Source organism: Tenrec ecaudatus, unplaced genomic scaffold (assembly GCF_050624435.1).
Source record: "Tenrec ecaudatus isolate mTenEca1 unplaced genomic scaffold, mTenEca1.hap1 Scaffold_547, whole genome shotgun sequence".
In the NCBI taxonomy this organism is placed as follows: Eukaryota; Metazoa; Chordata; class Mammalia; order Afrosoricida; family Tenrecidae; genus Tenrec; species Tenrec ecaudatus.
In genome coordinates this window covers 750025-769534 of record NW_027459458.1, presented here as the reverse complement: position 1 = coordinate 769534, position 19510 = coordinate 750025, and positions in this window count along the sequence as shown.

Sequence of the window (19510 nt, the reverse complement as noted above, 5' to 3'; positions counted from 1 at the left end):
GGGGCGCCCCAGCCTTTAGGCTTAGGGAGCCCATGGTCTGGGACGGCCCAGCCCTTCGGCTTAGGGCACACCAGGCCTAGCTCTCCCCAGCCCTTAGGCTTTGGGTGCCCCAGGCCTGGGGCGCCCAGCCCTTAGGCTTTGGTAGCCCCAGGCCTGGGGCGCAGCAGCCCTTAGGCTTAGGGAGCCTATGGTCTGGGACGGCCCAGCCCTTCTGCTTAGGGCACACCAGGCCTAGCTCTCCCCAGCCCTTAGGCTTTGGGTGCCCCAGGCCTGGGGCGCCCAGCCCTTAGGCTTTGGTAGCCCCAGGCCTGGGGCGCACCAGCCCTTAGGCTTTGGGTGCCCCAGTCCTGGGGCGCCCAGCCCTTAGGCTTTGGTAGCCCCAGGCCTGGGGCGCACCAGCCCTTAGGCTTAGGGAGCCCATGGCCTGGGACGCCCCAGCACTTCGGCTTATGGTGCGCCAGACATAGGGCGCCCTAACCCTTAGGCTTTTGGATCCCCAGGCCTGGGGCGCCCCAGAACTTTGCTAGGGTGCCCCAGATCTGGGACGCCCCAGCCCTTAGGCTTTGGGAGCCCCAGGTCTGGGGTGCTCCAGCCATTAGGCTTAGGGAGCCCCAGGCCTAGGGCGCCCCAGTTCTTAGGCTTAGGGAGCCCCAGGCCTGGGGCACACCAACCCTTAGGCTTAGGGAGCCCATGGCCTGGGACGCCCCAGCCTTTTGGCTTTGGGAGCCCTATACCTGGAGAGCCCCAGCTCTTAGGCTTAGGGTGCCCCACGCCTGGAGCGCCCCAGCACTTAGGCTTTGGGCGCCCCAGGCCTGGGGCGCTCCAGCCCTTAGGCTTAGGGAGCCCCAGGCCTGGGGCCCCCCAGCCCTTAGGCTTAGAGAGCCCCAGGTCTTGGGCGCCCCAGCCCTTCGGTTTAGGGAGCCCAAGGCTTGCGACTCCCCAGACCTTCGGCTTAGGGAGCCCAAGGCCTGAAGCCCCCCAGCCCTTAGGCTTAGGTCGCCCCAGATCTGGGAGGCCCCAGCCCTTAGGCTTTGGGAGCCCCAGGTCTGGGGTGCTCCAGCCATTAGACTTAGGGAGCCCAGGGCTAGGGAGCCCCAGTTCTTAGGCTTAGGGAGCCCCAGGCCTGGGGCACACCAACCTTTAGGCTTAGGGAGCCCATGGCCTGGGACGCCCCAGCCCTTTGGCTTTGGGAGCCCTATACCTGGAGAGCCCCAGCTCTTAGGCTTAGGGTGCCCCAGGCCTGGTTCGCCCCAGCACTTAGTCTTTGGGATCCCCAGGCTTGGGGCGCTCCAGCCCTTAGGCTTAGGGAGCCCCAGGCCTGGGGCGCCCCAGCCCTTAGGCTTAGGGAGCCCAAGGCCTGAAGCCCCCTAGCCCTTAGGCTTTGGGAGCCCCAGGCCTGGAGCGCCACAGCACTTCGGCTTAGGGTGCGCCAGGCCTAGGGCGCCCCAGCCCTTAGGCTTTGGGAGTCCCAGGCCTGGGGCGCCCCAGCCCTTAGGCTTTGGTAGCCCCAGGCCTGGGGCGCCCCAGCCCTTAGGCTTAGGGAGCCCCAGGCCAGGGGGTTCCCAACCCTTCGGGTTAGGGAGCCCCATGCCTGGGGTACCCCAGCGCAGCCTTTAGGCTTAGGGAGCCCATGGCCTGGGAAGCCCCAGCCTTTCGGCTAGGGCGCGCCAGGCCTAGGGCGCCCCAGCTTTTAGGCTTTGGGAGCACAAGGCCTCGGGCGCCCCATCCCTAAGATTGGGAGCCCCAGGCCTGGGGCCCTCCAGCCCTAAGGCTTAGGGAGCCCCAGGCCAGGGGCGCCCCAGCCCTTCGTCTTAGGGAGCCCAAGGCTTGCGACTCCCCAGACCTTCGGCTTAGGGAGCCCAAGGCCTGAAGCCCCCTAGTCCTTGGGCTTTGGGAGCCCCAGGCCTGGGGCACCACAGCACTTCGGCTTAGGGTGCGCCAGGCTTAGGGCTCCATAGCCCTTATGCTTTGGTATCCCCAGGCCTGGGGCGCTCCAGCCCTTAGGCTTATGGTGCCCCAGGTCTGGGGCGCCCCATCCCTTAGGCTTTGGGAGCCCCAGGCCTGGGGCGCCCCAGCCCTTAGGCTTTTGGAGCCCCAGGCCTATGGCACCCAATCCCTTAGGCTTTGGGAGCTCCAGGCCTGGGGTGCCCCAGCCCTTAGGCTTTGGGAGCCCCAGGCCTGGGGCGCTCCAGCCTTTTGGCTGAGGTAGCCCCAGCCCTAGGTCACCCAGCACTTAGGCTTTGGGAGCCCCAGACCTGGGGCGCCCCAGCCCTTAGTCTTAGGGAGCCCAAGGGCTGCGACGCCCCTGTCCTTAGGCTTTGGGAGCCCCAGGCCTTATGCGTTCCAGCCCTTAGGATTAGGGAGCCCCAGGCCTGAGGCTCCCCAGCCCTTCGTCTTAGGGAGCCCAAGGCTTGCGACTCCCCAGACCTTCGGCTTAGGGAGCCCAAGGCCTGAAGCCCCCTAGTCCTTAGGCTTTGGGAGCCCCAGGCCTGGGGCACCACAGCACTTCGGCTTAGGGTGCGCCAGGCTTAGGGTCTCCATAGCCCTTATGCTTTGGTATCCCCAGGCCTGGGGCGCTCCAGCCCTTAGGCTTATGGTGGCCCAGGTCTGGGGCGCCCCATCCCTTAGGCTTTGGGAGCCCCAGGCCTGGGGCCCCCCAGCCCTTAGGCTTTTGGAGCCCCAGGCCTATGGCACCCAATCCCTTAGGCTTTGGGAGCTCCAGGCCTGGGGTGCCCCAGCCCTTAGGCTTTTGGAGCCCCAGGCCTGGGGCGCCCCAGCCCTTAGGCTTAGGGAACCCATGGCTTGGGCCGCCCCAGCCCTTAGGCTTTGGGAGCCCCGGCCTGTGGCACTCCAGCCCTTCGGCTTAGGGAGCCCATGGCCAGGGGCGTCCCAGTCTTAGGCTTTGGGAGCCCCAGGCCGAGGTGCCCCAGCCCTTAGCGTTTTGGAGCTCCATGACTGGGCTGCCCCTCCCCTTTCGCTTTGGTAGACCAAGGCCTGGTGCGCCCCAGCCCTTAGGATTTGGGAGCCCCAGGCCTGGGGCGCTCCAGCCTTTAGGCTTATGGAGCCCATGGCCTGGGACGCCCCAGAACTTCGGCTTATGGCGCGCCAGACATAGGGCACCATAACCCTTATGTTTTGGGATCCCCAGGCCTGGGGCGCCCCAGCCCTTAGGCTTAGGGTGCCCCAGATCTGAGAAGCCCCAGCACTTAGGCTTTGGGAGCCCCAGGTCTGGGGCGCTCCCGCCCTTCGGCTTAGGGAGCCCCAGGCCTGCGGCGCACCAGCCTTTAGGCTTAGGGAGCCCATGGCCTGGGATGCCCCAGCCCCTTGGCTTTGGGAGCCCTATACCTGGAGAGCCCCAGCTCTTAGGCTTAGGGTGCCCAAGGCCTGGGGCTCCCCAGCACTTAGGCTTACGGAGCCCCAGGCCTGGGGCGCCCCAGCCCTTAGGATTAGGGAGCCCATGGCCTGAAGCCCCCTAGTCCTTAGGCTTTGGGAGCCCCAGGCCTGGGGCACCACAGCACTTGGGCTTAGGGTGCGCCAGGCTTAGGGCTCCATAGCCCTTATGCTTTGGTATCCCATGGCCTGGGGCGCTCCAGCTCTTAGGCTTATGGTGCCCCAGGTCTGGGGCGCCCCATCCCTTAGGCTTTGGGAGCCCCAGGCCTGGGGCGCCCCAGCCCTTAGGCTTTTGTAGCCCCAGGCCTATGGCACCCAATCCCTTAGGCTTTGGGAGCTCCAGGCCTGGGGTGCCCCAGCCCTTAGGCTTTGGGAGCCCCAGGCCTGGGGCTCTCCAGCCTTTTGGCTGAGGTAGCCCCAGCCCTGGGGCACCCAGCACTTAGGCTTTGGGAGCCCCAGACCTGGGGCGCCCCAGCCCTTAGTCTTAGGGAGCCCAAGGGCTGCGACGCCCCTGTCCTTAGGCTTTGGGAGCCCCAGGCCTTATGCGTTCCAGCCCTTAGGCTTAGGGAGCCCCAGGCCTGAGGCGCCCCAGCCCTTCGTCTTAGGGAGCCCAAGGCTTGCGACTCCCCAGACCTTCGGCTTAGGGAGCCCAAGGCCTGAAGCCCCCTAGTCCTTAGGCTTTGGGAGCCCCAGGCCTGGGGCACCACAGCACTTCGGCTTAGGGTGCGCCAGGCTTAGGGCTCCATAGCCCTTATGCTTTGGTATCCCCAGGCCTGGGGCGCTCCAGCCCTTAGGCTTATGGTGCCCCAGGTCTGGGGCGCCCCATCCCTTAGGCTTTGGGAGCCCCAGGCCTGGGGCGCCCCAGCCCTTAGGCTTTTGGAGCCCCAGGCCTATGGCACCCAATCCCTTAGGCTTTGGGAGCTCCAGGCCTGGGGTGCCCCAGCCCTTAGGCTTTGGGAGCCCCAGGCCTGGGGCGCTGCAGCCTTTTGGCTGAGGTAGCCCCAGCCCTGGGGCACCCAGCACTTAGGCTTTGGGAGCCCCAGACCTGGGGCGCCCCAGCCCTTAGTCTTAGGGAGCCCAAGGGCTGCGACGCCCCTGTCCTTAGGCTTTGGGAGCCCCAGGCCTTATGCGTTCCAGCCCTTAGGCTTTGGGCGCCCCAGGGCTGGGTCGCCCCAGCCCTTCGGCTTGGGGAGTCCCAGGCCTGGGGCGCCCCAGCCCTTAGGCTTTGGTAGCCCCAGGCCTGGGGCGCCCCCGCCCTTAGGTTTTGGGAACCCCAGGCCAGGGGGGACACAGCCCTTCGGCTTAGGGAGCCCCAGGCATGGGGAGCCCCAGCCTTTAGTCTTATGGATCCCATGGCCTGGAACGCCCCAGCCCTTCGGCTAAGGCGCGCCAGGCCTAGGGCGCCCCAGCCCTTAGGCTTTGGGAGCCCAAGGCCTGGGGTGCCCCAGCCCTTAGGCTCTGGGAGCCCAAGGCCTGGGGTGCCGCAGCCCTTAGGCTCTGGGAGCCCCAGTCCTGGGGTGCTCCAGGCCTAAAGCTTAGGGAGCCTGAGGCCTGGGGCGCACCAGTCCTTAGGCTTAGAGAGCCCATGGCTGGGACGCCCCAGCACTTCGACTAAGGGAGCGCCAGGCCTAGGGCGCCCCTGCCCTTAGGTTTGGGAGCCCCAGGCCTGGGGCGCCCCAGCCCTTAGGCTTAGGGTGCCCCAGGCTGGGGCGCCCCAGCCCTTAGGCTTAGGGAGCCCAAGGGCTGAGATGCCCCTCCCCTTGGGCTTTGGGAGCCCCAGGCCTGATGCGCCCCAGCCCTTATCTTAGGGAGCCCCAGGCCCTGGGCGCCACAGCCCTTAAGCTTAGGGAGCCCATGGCCTGGGGCGCCCCAGCCCTTTCGCATTGGGAGACCTAGGCCTGGGGCGCTCCAGCCCTTAGGATTTGGGAGACCCAGGCCTGGGGCGCTCCAGCCTTTAGGCTTAGGGAGCCCATTGCCTGGGACGCCCCAGCACTTCGGCTTCTGGCGCGCCAGACATAGGGCGCCATAACCCTTAAGCTTTGGGATCCCCAGGCCTGGGGCGCCCCAGCCTTAGGCTTAGGTGGCCCCAGATCTGGGACCCCCCAGCCCTTAGGCTTTGGGAGCCCCAGGTTTGGGGCGCTCCAGCCATTAGGCTTAGGGAGCGCCAGGCCTAGGGCGCTCCAGTTCTTAGGCTAAGGGAGCCCCAGGCCTGGGGCGCAACAGCCCTTAAGCTTAGGGAGCCTATGGCCTGGGACGCCCCAGCCCTTTGGCTTTGGGAGCCCTATACCTGGAGAGCTCCAGCTCTTAGGCTTAGGGTGCCCCAGGCCTGGGGCGCCCCAGCACTTAGGCTTTGGGATCCCCAGGCCTGGGGCGCTCCAGCCCTTAGGCTTAGGGAGCCCCAGGCCTGGGGCGCACCAGCCCTTAGGCTTAGGGAGCCCAAGGGCTGCGACGCCCCAGCACTTAGGCTTTGGTAGCCCCAGGCCTGGGTCACCCCAGCCTTTAAATTTATGGAGCACCAGGCCTGCGGTGACCCAGCCCTTCGGCTTTGGTAGCTCCAGGCCTGGGGTGCCCCAGCCCTTAGGCTTTGGTAGCCCCAGGCCTGGGGCGCTCCAGCCCTTTCGCTTTGGTAGACCTAGGCCTGGGGCACTCCAGCCCTTAGGCTTAGGGAGCCCCAGGTCTGGGGCGCCACAGCCCTAAGGCTTAGAGAGCCCCAGGCATGGGACGCCCCCGCCCGTCGGCTTAGGGAGCCCCAGGCCTTGGATGCCCCCACCCGTCGGCTTAGGGCACGCCAGGCCTAGGGCGCCCAAGCCCTTAGGCTTTGGGAGCCCAAGGCCCTGGGCGCCCCACCCCTTAGGTTTTGGGAGCCCCAGGCTTCCGACTCCCCAGCCCTTCAGCTTAGGGAGCCCCAGTCCTGAAGCCCCCCAGCCCTTAGGCTTAGGGAGCCCCAAGCCTGGGGCGCCACAACCCTTAGGCTTTGGGCGCCCCAGGCCTAGGGGGTCCTAGCCCTGTGGCTTAGGGAGCCCCAGGCCTGGGGCGCCCCAGCCCTTAGGCTTAGGGATCCCTGGCCTGGGGCTCCCCAGCCATTAGGCTTAGGGAGCCCCAGGTCTTGGGCGCCCCACCCCTTAGGCTTTGGTAGCCCCAGGCCTGGGGCGCACCAGCCCTTAGGCTTAGGGAGCCCATGGCCTGGGACGCCCCAGCACTTCGGCTTATGGCGCGGCAGACATAGGGCGCCCTAACCCTTAGGTTTGGGATCCCCAGGTCTGGGTCGCTCCAGCCATTAGGCTTACGGAGCCCCAGGCCTAGGGCGCCCCATTTCTTATGCTAGGGATCCCCAGGCCTGGGGCGCACCAGCCCTTAGGCTTAGGGTGCCCCAGATCTGGGAAGCCCCAGCTCTTAGGCTTAGGGTGCCCCAGGCCGGGAGCGCCCCAGCACTTAGGCTTTGGGATCTCCAGGCCTGGGGCGCTCCAGCCCTTAGGCTTAGGGAGCCCAAGGCCTGGGGCGCCCCAGCCCTTAGGCTTAGGGAGCCCAAGGGCTGCGACGCCCCAGCCCTTAGGTTTTGGGAGCCCCAAGCCTGATGCGCCCCAGCCCTAAGATTTGGGATCCCCAAGCCTGGGGCGCCGCAGCCCTTAGGCTTAGGGAGTCCATGGCCTGGGATGCCCCAGCCCTTCCGCATAGGGAGCCCCAGGCCTGGGAAGCCACAGCCCTTGGGCTTTGGGCTCCCCAGGGCTGGGGCGCCCCAGCCCTTCGGCTTTAGGAGGGCCAGGCCTGGGGCGCCCCAGCCCTTAGGTTTTGGTAGCCCCAGGCCTGGGGCGCCCCAGCCCTTAGGCTTAGGGAGCCACGGGCCAGGGGGGACCCAACCCTTCGGGTTATGGAGCCCCATGCCTGGGGCGCCCCAGCCCAGCCTTTACGCTTAGAGAGCCCATGGCCTGGGAAGCCCCAGCCCTTCGGCTAGGGCGCGCCAGGCCTAGGACGGCCCAGCCTTTAGGCTTTGGGAGCACAAGGCCTGGGGCGCCCCAGCCCTATGATTTGGGAGCCCCAGGCCTGGGGCGCTCCAGCCCTAAGGCTTAGTGAGCCCCAGGCCTGGGGCGCCCCAGCCCTTCGTCTTAGGGAGCCAAGGCTTGCGACTCCCCAGACCTTCGGCTTAGGGAGCCCAAGGCCTGAAGCCCCCCAGCCCTTAGGCTTTGGGAGCCCCAGGCCTATGGGGCCCCAGCCCTTCGGCTTAGGGATCCCCAGGCTTGGGGCGTCCCAGCCCTTAGGCTTAGGGAGCACATGGCCTGGTGCGCTCCAGCCCTTAGGCTTAGAGAGACCCAGGCCTGGGGCGCCCCAGCCCTTAGGCTTTGGGAACCCCAGGCCTGGGGCACCCCAGCCCTTAGGCTTTGGGAGCCCCAGACCTGGGGCGCCCCAGCCCTTAGGCTTTGGGGACCCCAGGGCTGGGTCGCCCCAGCCCTTCGGCTTTGGGAGTCCCAGACCTGGGGCGCCACAGCCCTTAGGCTTTGGTAGCCCCAGCCCTGGAGCGCCCCAGCCCTTAGGCTTTGGGAACCCCAGGCCAGGGCGACACAGCCCTTTGGCTTAGGGCGCCCCAGTTATGGGGCGCCCCAGCCTTTAGTTTTAGGGAGCCCATGGCCTGAGACGCCACAGCCCTTCGGCTAGGGCGCGCCCGGCTTAGGGCGCCCCAGCCCTTAGGGTTAGGGAGCCCAAGGGTTGCGATGCTCCTCCCCTTAGGCTTTGGGAGCCCCAGGCCTGATGCGCCCCAGCCCTTAGGCTTAGGGACCCCCAGGTCCTGGGCGCCACAGCCCTTAAGCTTAGGGAGCCCATGGCCTGGGACGCCCCAGCCCTTCGGCTTAGGGAGCCCCAGTCATGGGGCTTCCCTGCCCTTAGGCTTAGGGAGCCCCAGGCCTGGGGCGCCCCAGCCCTTAGGCTTAGGGAACCCATGGCTTGGGGCGCCCCAGCCCTTAGGCTTTGGGAGCCCCGGCCTGTGACACTCCAGCCCTTCGGCTTAGGGAGCCCATGGCCAGGGACGTCCCAGTCTTAGGCTTTGGGAGCCCCAAGCCGAGGCGCCCCAGCCCTTAGCGTTTGGGAGCTCCATGCGTGGGCTGCCCCACCCCTTTCGCTTTGGTAGACCAAGGCCTGTTGTGCCCCAGCCCTTAGGATTTGGGAGCCCCAGGCCTGGGGCGCTCCAGCCTTAAGGCTTATGGAGCCCATGGCCTGGGACGCCCCAGAACTTCGGCTTATGGCGCGCCAGACATAAGGCGCCATAACCCTTAGGTTTTGGGATCCCCAGGCCTGGGGCGCCCCAGCCCTTAGGCTTAGGGTGCCCCAGATCTGGGAAGCCCCAGCACTTAGGCTTTGGGAGCCCCAGGTCTGGGGCGCTCCAGCCCTTCGGCTTAGGGAGCCCCAGGCCTGCGGCGCACCAGCCTTTAGGCTTAGGGAGCCCATGGCCTGGGATGCCCCAGCACCTTGGCTTTGGGAGCCCTATACCTGGAGAGCCCCAGCTCTTAGGCTTAGGGTGCCCAAGGCCTGGGGCTCCCCAGCACTTAGGCTTAGGGAGCCCCAGGCCTGGGGCGCCCCAGCCCTTAGGATTAGGGAGCCCATGGCCTGGGACGCCCCAGCCCTTTGGCTTTGGGAACCCCAGGCCAGGAGCGCCTGAGCCCTAAGGCTTTGGGAGCCCCAGACCTGGGGCGCCCCAGCCCTTAGGCTTAGGGAGCCCAAGGGCTGCGACGCCCCTGTCCTTAGGTTTTGGGAGCCCCAGGCCTGATGCGTTCCAGCCCTTAGGCTTAGTGAGCCCCAGGCCTGGGGCGCCACAGCCCTTAGGCTTTGGGCGCCCCACGGCTGGGTCGCCCCAGCCCTCGGCTTTGGGAGTCCCAGGCCTGGGTCGCCCCAGCCCTTAGGCTTTGGTAGCCCTAGGCCAGGGGCGCCCCAGCCCTTAGGCTTTGGGAACCCTAGGCCAGGGGGACACAGCCCTTCGGCTTAGGGAGCCCCAGGCATGGGGCGCCCCAGCCTTTAGTCTTAGGGAGCCAATGGTCTGGGACGCCCCAGCCCTTCGCTAGGGCGCGCCAGGCCTAGGGCGCCCCAGCCCTTAGGCTTTGGGAGTCCAAGGCCTGGGGTGCCCCAGCCCTTAGGCTCTGGGAGGCCCAGGCCTGGGGTGCTCCAGGCCTAAGGCTTAGGGAGCCCCAGGCCTGGTGTGCACCAGCCCTTAGGCTTAGGGAGCCCATGGCCTGGGACGCCCCAGCCCTTCGGCTTAGGGCGCGCCGGGCCTAGGGCGCCCCAGCCCTTAGGCTTTGGGAGCCCCAGGCCCGGGGCGCCCCTGCCCTTAGGCTTAGGGTGCCCCAGGCCAAGGGCGCCCCAGCCCTTAGGGTTTGGGAGCCTCAAGCCTGGGGTGCTCCAGCCCTTAGGCTTATGGAGCCCCAGGCCTGGGATGCCCCAGCCATTAGGCTTTGGGAGCCCCAGACTTGGGGCGCCCCAGCCCTTAGGCTTAAGGAGCCCAAGGGCTGCGATGCCCCTCCCCTTAGGCTTTGGGAGCCCCAGGCCTGATGCGCCCCAGCCCTTAGACATAGGGAGCCCCAGGCCCTGGGCGCCACAGCCCTTAAGATTAGGGAGCCCATGGCCTGGGACCCCCCAGCCCTTCGGCTTAGGGAGCCCCAGGCCTGGGGCTTCCCTGCCCTTAGGCTTAGGGAGCCCCAGGACTGGGGCGCCCCAGTCCTTAAGCTTAGGGAACCCATGGCTTGGGGCGCCCCAGCCCTTAGGCTTTGGGAGCCCCGGCCTGTGGCCCCCCAGCCCTTCGCCTTAGGGAGCCCCTGGCCAGGGGCGTCCCAGCCTTAGGCTTTGGGAGCCCTTGGCCGAGGCGCCCCAGCCCTTAGGATTTGGGAGCCCCAGGCCTGGGCTGCCCCAGCTCTTTCGCTTTGGGAGACTAAGGCCTGGGGCGCACGAGCCCTTAGGATTTGGGAGCCCCAGGCCTGGGGCGCTCCAGCCATTAGGCTTAGGGAGCCCCAGGCCTAGGGCGCCCCAGTTCTTAGGCTTAGGGAGCCCGAGGCCTGGGGCGAACCAGCCCTTAGTCTTAGGGAGCCCATGGGCTGGGACGCCCCAGCCCTTTGGCTTTGGGAGCCCTATACCTGACAGCCCCAGCTCTTGGGCTAAGGGTGCCCAAGGCCTGGGGCGTCCCAGCCTTTCGGCTTTGGGAGTCCCAGGCCTGGGGCGCCCCAGCCCTTAGTCTTTGGTAGTCCCAGGCCTGGGGCGCCCCACCCCTTAGGCTTAGGGAGCCACAGGCCAGGGGGGACCCAACCCCTCGGGTTAGGGAGCACCATGCCTGGGGCGCCCCAGCCCAGCCTTTAGGCTTAGGCAGCCCATGGCCTGGGAAGCCCCAGCCCTTCGGCTAGGGCGCGCCAGGCCTAGGGCGCCCCAGCCTTTAGGCTTTGGAAGCACAAGGCCTGGGCCGGCCCAGCCCTAAATTTGGGAGCCCCAGGGCTGGGGCGCTCCAGCCTAAGGCTTATGGAGCCCCACGCTGGGGCGCCCCAGCCCTTCGGCTTAGGGAGCCCAAGGCCTGAAGCACCCCAGCCCTTAGGCTTTGGGAGCCCTAGGCCTGGGGAGCCACAGCCCTTAGGCATCGGGCGCCCCAGGCCTAGGGAGCCCCAGGCCTCGGCTTGGGATTCCCCAGGCTTGGGGCGTTCCAGCCCTTAAGCTTAGGAAGCCCATGGCCTGGGGCGCTCCAGCCCTTAGACTTAGAGAGACGCAGGCCTGGGGCGCCCCAGCCTTTAGGCTTTGGGAGCCCCAGACCTGGGGCTCCCCAGCCCTTAGGCTTAGGGAGCCCAAGGGCTGCGACGCCCCTGTCCTTAAGCTTTTGGAGCCCCAGGCCTGATGCGCCCCAGCCTTTAGGCTTAGGGAGCCCCAGGCCTAGGGCCCCACAGCCCTTAGGCTTTGGTAGCCCCAGGCTTGGGGCGCTCCAGCCCTTAGGCTTAGAGAGCCCCAGGCCTGGGGCGCCCCAGCCCTTTGGCTTTGGGTGCCCTATACCTGGAGAGCCCCAGCTCTTAGGCTTAGGGTGCCCAAGGCCTGGGGAGCCCCAGCACATAGGCTTTGGGATACCCAGGCCTGGGGCGCTCCAGCCCTTAGGCTTTGTGAGCCCAAGTCCTCTGGTGCCCCAGCCCTTAGGCTTTGGGAGCCCCATGCCTGGGGTGCTCCAGGCATAAGGCTTAGGGAGCCCCAGGCCTGGGGCGCCCCAGCCCTTAGGCTTTGGGAGCCCAAGGCTTGAGACTCCAAAGCCCTTCAGCTTAGGGAGCCCCAGGCCTGAAGCCCCCCAGCCCTTAGGCTTAGGGAGCCCCAGGCCTGGGGCGCCACAGCCCTTAGGCGTTGGGCGCCCCAGGGTTAGGGGGTCCCAGCCCTTAGTCTTTGGGAGCCCCAGGCATGGTACGCTCCAGACCTTAGGCTTTGGGAGCCCCAGGCCTGGGGCGCCCCAGCCCTTAGGCTTTGGGAGCCCCAGGCCTTGGGCGCCCCAGCCCTTCGTCTTAGGGACCTTCTGGCTTGGGGCGCCCAGGCCTTCGGCTTAGGGAGCCCCTGTCAGGGGCGTCCCAGCCTTAGGCTTTGGGAGACCAAAGACTGGGGCGCCCCAGCCCTTAGGATTTGGGAGCCCCAGGCCTGGGGCGCTCCATCCCTTAGGCTTAGGGAGCCCCAGGCCTGGGGCGCACGAGCCCTTAGGCTTTGGGAGCCCATGGCCTGGGACGCCCCAGCCCTTCGGCTAAGGGCGCGCTAGTCCTAGGGCGCCCCAGCCCTTAGGCTTTGGGTGCCCCAGGCCTGGGGCGCCCAGCCCTGAGGCTTTAGTAGCCCCAGGCCTGGGGCGCCCAACCCTTAAACTTAGGGAGCACCAGGCCTGCGGTGACTCAGCCCTTAGGCTTTGGTAGCTACAGGCCTGGGGTGTCCCAGCCCTTAGGCTTTGGGAGCCCAAAGCATGGGAGGCCCCAACCCTTAGGCTTTGGGAGCCCCAGGCCTGGGGTGCTCCAGCCCTTAGGCTTAGGGAGACCCAGACGTGGGGCACCACAGCCTTTAGGCTTAGAGAGCCCCAGGCATGGGACGCCCCTGCCCGTCGGCTTAGGGCACGCCAGGCCTAGGGCGCCCAAGCCCTTAGGCTTTGGGAGCCCAAGGCCCTATGCGACCCAGCCTTAGGCTTTGGGAGACCAGGCCGAGGCGCCCCAGCCCTTAGGTTTTGGGAGCCCCATGCCTGGGGCGCCCCATCCCTTTCGCTTTGGGAGACTAAGGCCTGGGGCGCCCCAGCCCTTAGGATTTGGGAGCCCCAGGCCTGGGGCGCTCAAGCCTTTAGGCTTAGGGAGCCCATGGCCTGGGACGCCCCAGCACTTCGGCTTATGGCGCGCCAGACATAGGGCGCCATAACCCTTAGGCTTTGGGATCCCCAGTCCTGGGGCGCCCCAGCCTTAAGGCTTTGGGAGCCCCAGGTTTGGGGCGCTCCAGCCATTAGGCTTAGGGAGCCCCAGGCCTAGGGCGCCCCAGTTCTTTGGCTAAGGGAGCCCCAGGCCTGTGGCGCACCAGCCCTTAGGCTTAGGGAGCCCATGGCCAGGGACGCCCCAGCCCTTTGGCTTTAGGAGCCCTATTCCTGGAGAGCCTCAGCTCTTAGGCTTAGGGTGCCCCAGGCCTGTGGGGCCCCAGCACTTAGGTTTTGGGTTCCCCAGGCCTGGGGCGCTCCAGCCCTTAGGCTTAGGGAGCCCCAGGCCTGGGGCACCCCAGCCCTTAGGCTTAGGGAGCCCAAGGGCTGCGACGCCTCAGCCCTTAGGTTTTGGGAGCCCCAGGCCTGATACGCCCCAGCCCTTAGGCTTAGGGAGCCCCAAGCCTGGGGCGCCCCAGCCGTTAGGCTTAGGGAGGGCATGGCCTGGGACGCCCCAGCCCTTCGGCTTAGGGAGCCCCAGGCCTGGGACGCCACAGCCCTTAGGCTTTGGGCTCCTCAGGGCTGGGGCGCCCCAGCCTTTCGGCTTTGGGAGTCCCAGCCCTTGGGCGCCCCAGCCCTTAGGCTTTGGGAGCCCCAGGCATGGTACTCCCCAGAACTTAGGCTTAGGGAGCCCGTGGCCTGTGGCGCCCCAGCCCTTAGGCTTTGGAAGCCCAAGGCCTGGGGCGCCCAGCCCTTAGGCTTAGGGTGCCCCAGGCCTGGGAAGCCCCAGCTCTTAGGCTTTGGGAGCCCCAGGCCTGGGGCGCTCCATCCCTTAGGCTTAGGGAGCCCAAGGGCTGTGACGCCCCTGCCCTTAGGCTTTGGGAGCCCCAGGCCTGATGCGCCCCAGCCCTTAGGCTTAGGGAGCCCCAGGCCTGGGGCACCACAGCACTTAGGCTTAGGGAGCCCATGCCTGGGGCGTCCCAGCCCTTAGGTTTAGGGAACCCCAGGCCTGGGGCGCCCAGCCCTTAGGCTTTGGTAGCCCCAGGCCAGGGGCGTCCCAGCACTTAGGCTTTGGGAGCCCCTGGCCTGGGGCGCCGCAGCCCTTCGGCTTAGGGAGCCCCTGGCATGGGGCGTCCCAGCCTTAGTCTTTGGGAGCCCCAGGCCTGGGACGCCCCAACCCTTAAGCTTTGGGAGCCCAAGGCCTGGGGCGCCCCAGCCCTTAGGCTTTGGGTGCCCCAGGCCTGGGGCGCTCCAGCCCTTAGGCTTAGGGAGCCCCAGGGCAGGGCCCACCAGCCCTTAGGCTAGGGGAGCCCATGGCCTGGGACGCCCCAACCCTTAGGCTTAGGGAGCCCCAGGTCTTGGGGGACCCAGCCCTTCGGCTATGGGAGCCCCAGGCATGGTACGCCCCAGCACTTAGGCTTAGGGAGCCCCTGGCCTGGGGCGCCCCAGACCTTAGGCTTTGGGAGCCCAAGGTTTGGGGCGCTCCAGCCCTTAGGCTTGCGAACCCATGGCCTGGGACGCCCCAGCCCTTCGGCTTAGGGAGCGCCAGGCCTGGGGTGCCCAGCCCTTATGCTTAGGGTGCCCCAGGCTTGGGGCGTCCCAGCCCTTAGGCTTAGGAAGCCCAAGGCCTGGTGTGCCCCAGCCCTTAGGCTTAGGGAGCCCAAGGGCTGCGACGCCCCTGTCCTTAAGCTTTGGGAGCCCCAGGCCTGATGCGCCCCAGCCTTTAGGCTTAGGGAGCCCTAGGCCTGGGGCACCACAGCCCTTAGGCTTTGGCAGCCCCAGGCCTGGGGCGCTCCAGCCCTTAGGCTTAGAGAGCCCCAGGCCTGGGGCGCCCCAGCCCTTTGGCTTTGGGAGCTCTATACCTGGAGAGCCCCAGCTCTTAGGCTTAGTGTGTCCAAGGCCTGGGGCGCCCCAGCACTTAGGCTTTGGGATACCCAGGCCTGGGGCGCTCCAGCCCTTAGGCTTTGTGAGCCCAAGTCCTGTGGTTCCCCAACCCTTAGGCTTTGGGAGCCCCATGCCTGGGGTTCTCCAGGCATAAGGCTTAGGAAGCCCCAGGCCTGGGGCGCCCCAGCCCTTAGGTTTTGGGAGCCCAAGGCTTGAGACTCCAAAGCCCTTCAGCTTAGGGAGCCCCAGGCCTGAAGCCCCCCAGCCCTTAGGCTTAGGGAGCCCCAGGCCTGGGGCGCCACAGCCCTTAGGCTTTGGGCGCCCCAGGGCTAGGGGGTCCCAGCCCTTAGGCTTTGGGAGCCCCAGGCATGGTACGCTCCAGCCCTTAGGCTTAGAGAGCCCCAGGCCTGGGTCGCCCCAGCCCTTAGGCTTTGGGAGCCCCAGGCCTGGGGCGCCCCAGCCCTTAGGCTTTGGGAGCCCCAGACCTGGGGCGCCCCAGCCCTTAGGCTTAGGGAGCCCAATGGCTGCGACGCCCCTGTCCTTAAGCTTTGGGAGCCCCAGGCCTGATGCGCCCCAGCCTTTAGGCTTAGGGAGCCCCAGGCCTGGGGCACCACAGCCCTTAGGCTTTGGTAGCCCCAGGCCTGGGGCGCTCCAGCCCTTATGCTTAGAGAGCCCCAGGCCTGGGGCGCCCCAGCCCTTTGGCTTTGGGAGCCCTATACCTGGAGAGCCCCAGCTCTTAGGCTTAGTGTGCCCAAGGCCTGGGGCGCCCCAGCACTTAGGCTTTGGGATACCCAGGCCTGGGGCGCTCCAGCCCTTAGGCTTTGTGAGCCCAAGTCCTGTGGTTCCCCAACCTTTAGGCTTTGGGAGCCACATGCCTGGGGTTCTCCAGGCATAAGGCTTAGGAAGCCCCAGGTCTGGGGCGCCCCAGCCCTTAGTTTTGGGAGCCCAAGGCTTGAGACTCCAAAGCCCTTCAGCTTAGGGAGCCCCAGGCCTGAAGCCCCCCAGCCCTTAGGCTTAGGGAGCCCCAGGCCTGGGGCGCCACAGCCCTTAGGCTTTGGGCTCCCCAGGGCTAGGGGGTCCCAGCCCTTAGGTTTTGGGAGCCCCAGGCATGGTACGCTCCAGACCTTAGGCTTTGGGAGCCCCAGGCCTGGGGCGCTCCAGCCCTTAGGCTTAGGGAGCCCAAGGCCTGGGGCGCACGAGCCCTTAGGCTTTGGGAGCCCATGGCCTGGGACGCCCCAGCCCTTCGGCTAAGGGCGCGCCAGTCCTAGGGCGCCCCAGCCCTTAGGTTTTGGGTGCCCCAGGCCTGGGGCGCCCAGCCCTTAGGCTTTGGTAGCCCCAGGCCTGGGGCGCCCCAACCCTTAAACTTAGGGAGCACCAGGCCTGCGGTGACCCAGCCCTTAGGCTTTGGTAGCTACAGGCCTGGAGTTTCCCAGCCCTTAGGTTTTGGGAGCCCAAGGCCTGGGGGGCCCCAGCCCTTAGGCTTTGGGAGCCCCAGGCCTGGGTTGCTCCAGCCCTTAGGCTTAGGGAGACCCAGACCTGGGGCGCCACAGCCCTTAGGCTTAGAGAGCCCCAGGCATGGGACGCCCCTGCCCGTCGGCTTAGGGAGCCCCAGGCCTTGGACGCCCCCGCCCGTCGGCTTAGGGCATGCCAGGCCTAGGGCGCCCAAGCCCTTAGGCTTTGGGAGCCCAAGGCCTGGGGCGCTCCAGCCCTTAGGCTTGGGAGCCCCAGGGCTGTGGCGCACCAGCCCTTAGGCTAGAGGAGCCCATGGCCTGGGACGCCCTAGCCCTTAGGCTTTGGGAGCCCCTGGCATGGTACTCCCCAGACCTTAGGCTTAGGGAGCCCGTGGCCTGTGGCGCCCCAGCCCTTAGGCTTTGGGAGCCCAAGGCCTGGGGCGCCCCAGGCCTTAGGCTTTGGGAGCCCCAGGCCTGGGGCGCTCCAGCCCTTAGGCTTAGGGAGCCCCAGGCCTGGGGCGCACCAGCCCTTAGGCTTGGGAACCCATGGCCTGGGACGCCCCAGCCCTTCGGCTTATGGAGCCCAAGGCCTGGGGCGCTCCAGCCCTTAGGCTTGGGAGCCCCAGGGCTGTGGCGCACCAGCCCTTAGGCTAGGGTAGCCCATGGCCTGGGACGCCCTAGCCCTTAGGCTTTGGGAGCCCCAGGCATGGTACTCCCCAGAACTTAGTCTTAGGGAGCCCTTGGCCTGGGGCGCCCCAGCCCTTAGGCTTTGGGAGCCCAAGGCCTGGGGCGCCCAGCCCTTAGGCTTAGGGTGCCCCAAGCCTGGGAAGCCCCAGCTCTTAGGCTTTGGGAGCCCCAGGCCTGGGGCGCTCCATCCCTTAGGCTTAGGGAGCCCAAGGGCTGTGACGCCCCTGCCCTTAGGCTTTGGGAGCCCCAGGCCTGATGCGCCCTAGCCCTTAGGCTTAGGGAGCCCCAGGCCTGGGGCACCACAGCACTTACGCTTAGGGAGCCCATGCCTGGGGCGTCCCAGCCCTTAGGTTTAGGGAACCCAAGGCCTGGGGCACCCAGCCCTTAGGCTTTGGTAGCCCCAGGCCAGGGGCGTCCCAGCACTTAGGCTTTGGGAGCCCCTGGCCTGGGGCGCCGCAGCCCTCGGCTTAGGGAGCCCCTGGCATGGGGCGTCCCAGCCTTAGGCTTTGGGAGCCCCAGGCCTGGGACGCCCCAACCCTTAAGCTTTGGGAGCCCAAGGCCTGGGGCGCCCCAGCCCTTAGGCTTTGGGTGCCCCAGGCCTGGGGCGCTCCAGCCCTTAGGCTTAGGGAGCCCCAGGGCAGGGCCCACCAGCCCTTAGGCTAGGGGAGCCCATGGCCTGGGACGCCCCAACCCTTAGGCTTAGGGAGCCCCAGGTCTTGGGGGACCCAGCCCTTCGGCTATGGGAGCCCCAGGCATGGTACGCCCCAGCACTTAGGCTTAGGGAGCCCCTGGCCTGGGGCGCCCCAGACCTTAGGCTTTGGGAGCCCAAGGTTTGGGGCGCTCCAGCCCTTAGGCTTGCGAACCCATGGCCTGGGAGGCCCCAGCCCTTCGGCTTAGGGAGCGCCAGGCCTGGGGTGCCCAGCCCTTAGGCTTGGGAACCCATGGCCTGGGACGCCCCAGCCCTTCGGCTTATGGAGCCCAAGGCCTGGGGCGATCCAGCCCTTAGGCTTGGGAGCCCCAGGGCTGTGGCGCACCAGCCCTTAGGCTAGGGGAGCCCATGGCCTGGGACGCCCTAGCCCTTAGGCTTTGGGAGCCCCAGGCATGGTACTCCCTAGAACTTAGGCTTAGGGAGCCCGTGGCCTGGGGCGCCCCAGCCCTTAGGCTTTGGGAGCCCAAGGCCTGGGGCGCCCAGCCCTTAGGCTTAGGGTGCCCCAGGCCTGGGAAGCCCCAGCTCTTAGGCTTTGGGAGCCCCAGGCCTGGGGCGCTCCATCCCTTAGGCTTAGGGAGCCCAAGGGCTGTGACGCCCCTGCCCTTAGGCTTTGTGAGCCCCAGGCCTGATGCGCCCCAGCCCTTAGGCTTAGGGAGCCCCAGGCCTGGGGCACCACAGCACTTAGGCTTAGGGAGCCCATGCCTGGGGAGTCCCAGCCCTTAGGTTTAGGGAACCCCAGGCCTGGGGCGCCCAGCCCTTAGGCTTTGGTAGCCCCAGGCCAGGGGCGTCCCAGCACTTAGGCTTTGGGAGCCCCTGGCCTGGGGCGCCGCAGCCCTTCGGCTTAGGGAGCCCCTGGCATGGGGCGTCCCAGCCTTAGGCTTTGGGAGCCCCAGGCCTGGGACGCCCCAACCCTTAAGCTTTGGGAGCCCAAAGCCTGGGGCGCCCCAGCCCTTAGGCTTTGGGTGCCCCAGGCCTGGGGCGCTCCAGCCCTTAGGCTTAGGGAGCCCCAGGGCTGGGCCCACCTCCCTTAGGCTAGGGGAGCCCATGGCCTGGGACGCCCCAACCCTTAGGCTTAGGGAGCCCCAGGTCTTGGGGGACCCAGCCCTTCGGCTATGGGAGCCCCAGGCATGGTACGCCCCAGCACTTAGGCTTAGGGAGCCCCTGGCCTGGGGCGCTCCAGCCCTTAGGCTTTGGGAGCCCCAGACCTGGGGCGCCCCAACCCTTAGGCTTAGGGAGCCCAAGGGCTGCGACGCCCCTGTCCTTAAGCTTTGGGAGCCCCAGGCCTGATGCGCCCCAGCCTTTAGGCTTAGGGAGCCCCAGGCCTGGGGCACCACAGCCCTTAGGCTTTGGTAGCCCCAGGCCTGGGGCGCTCCAGCCCTTAGGCTTAGAGAGCCCCAGGCCTGGGGCGCCCCAGCCCTTAGGCTTTGGGAGCCCTATACCTGGAGAGCCCCAGCTCTTAGGCTTAGTGTGCCCAAGCCCTGGGGCGCCCCAGCACTTAGGCTTTGGGATACCCAGGCCTGGGGCGCTCCAGCCCTTAGGCTTTGTGAGCCCAAGTCCTGTGGTTCCCCAACCCTTAGGCTTTGGGAGCCCCATGCCTGGGGTTCTCCAGGCATAAGGCTTAGGAAGCCCCAGGCCTGGGGCCCCCCAGCCCTTAGGCTTTGGGATCCCAAGGCTTGAGACTCCAAAGCCCTTCAGCTTAGGGAGCCCCAGGCCTGAAGCCCCCCAGCCCTTAGGCTTAGGGAGCCCCAGGCCTGGGGCGCCACAGCCCTTAGGCTTTGGGCGCCCCAGGGCTAGGGGGTCCCAGCCCTTAGGCTTTGGGAGCCCAAGGCCTGGGGCGCTCCAGCCCTTAGGCTTGGGAGCCCCAGGGCTGTGGCGCACCAGCCCTTAGGCTAGGGGAGCCCATGGCCTGGGACGCCCTAGCCCTTAGGCTTTGGGAGCCCCTGGCATGGTACTCCCCAGACCTTAGGCTTAGGGAGCCCGTGGCCTGGGGCGCCCCAGGCCTTAGGCTTTGGGAGCCCAAGGCCT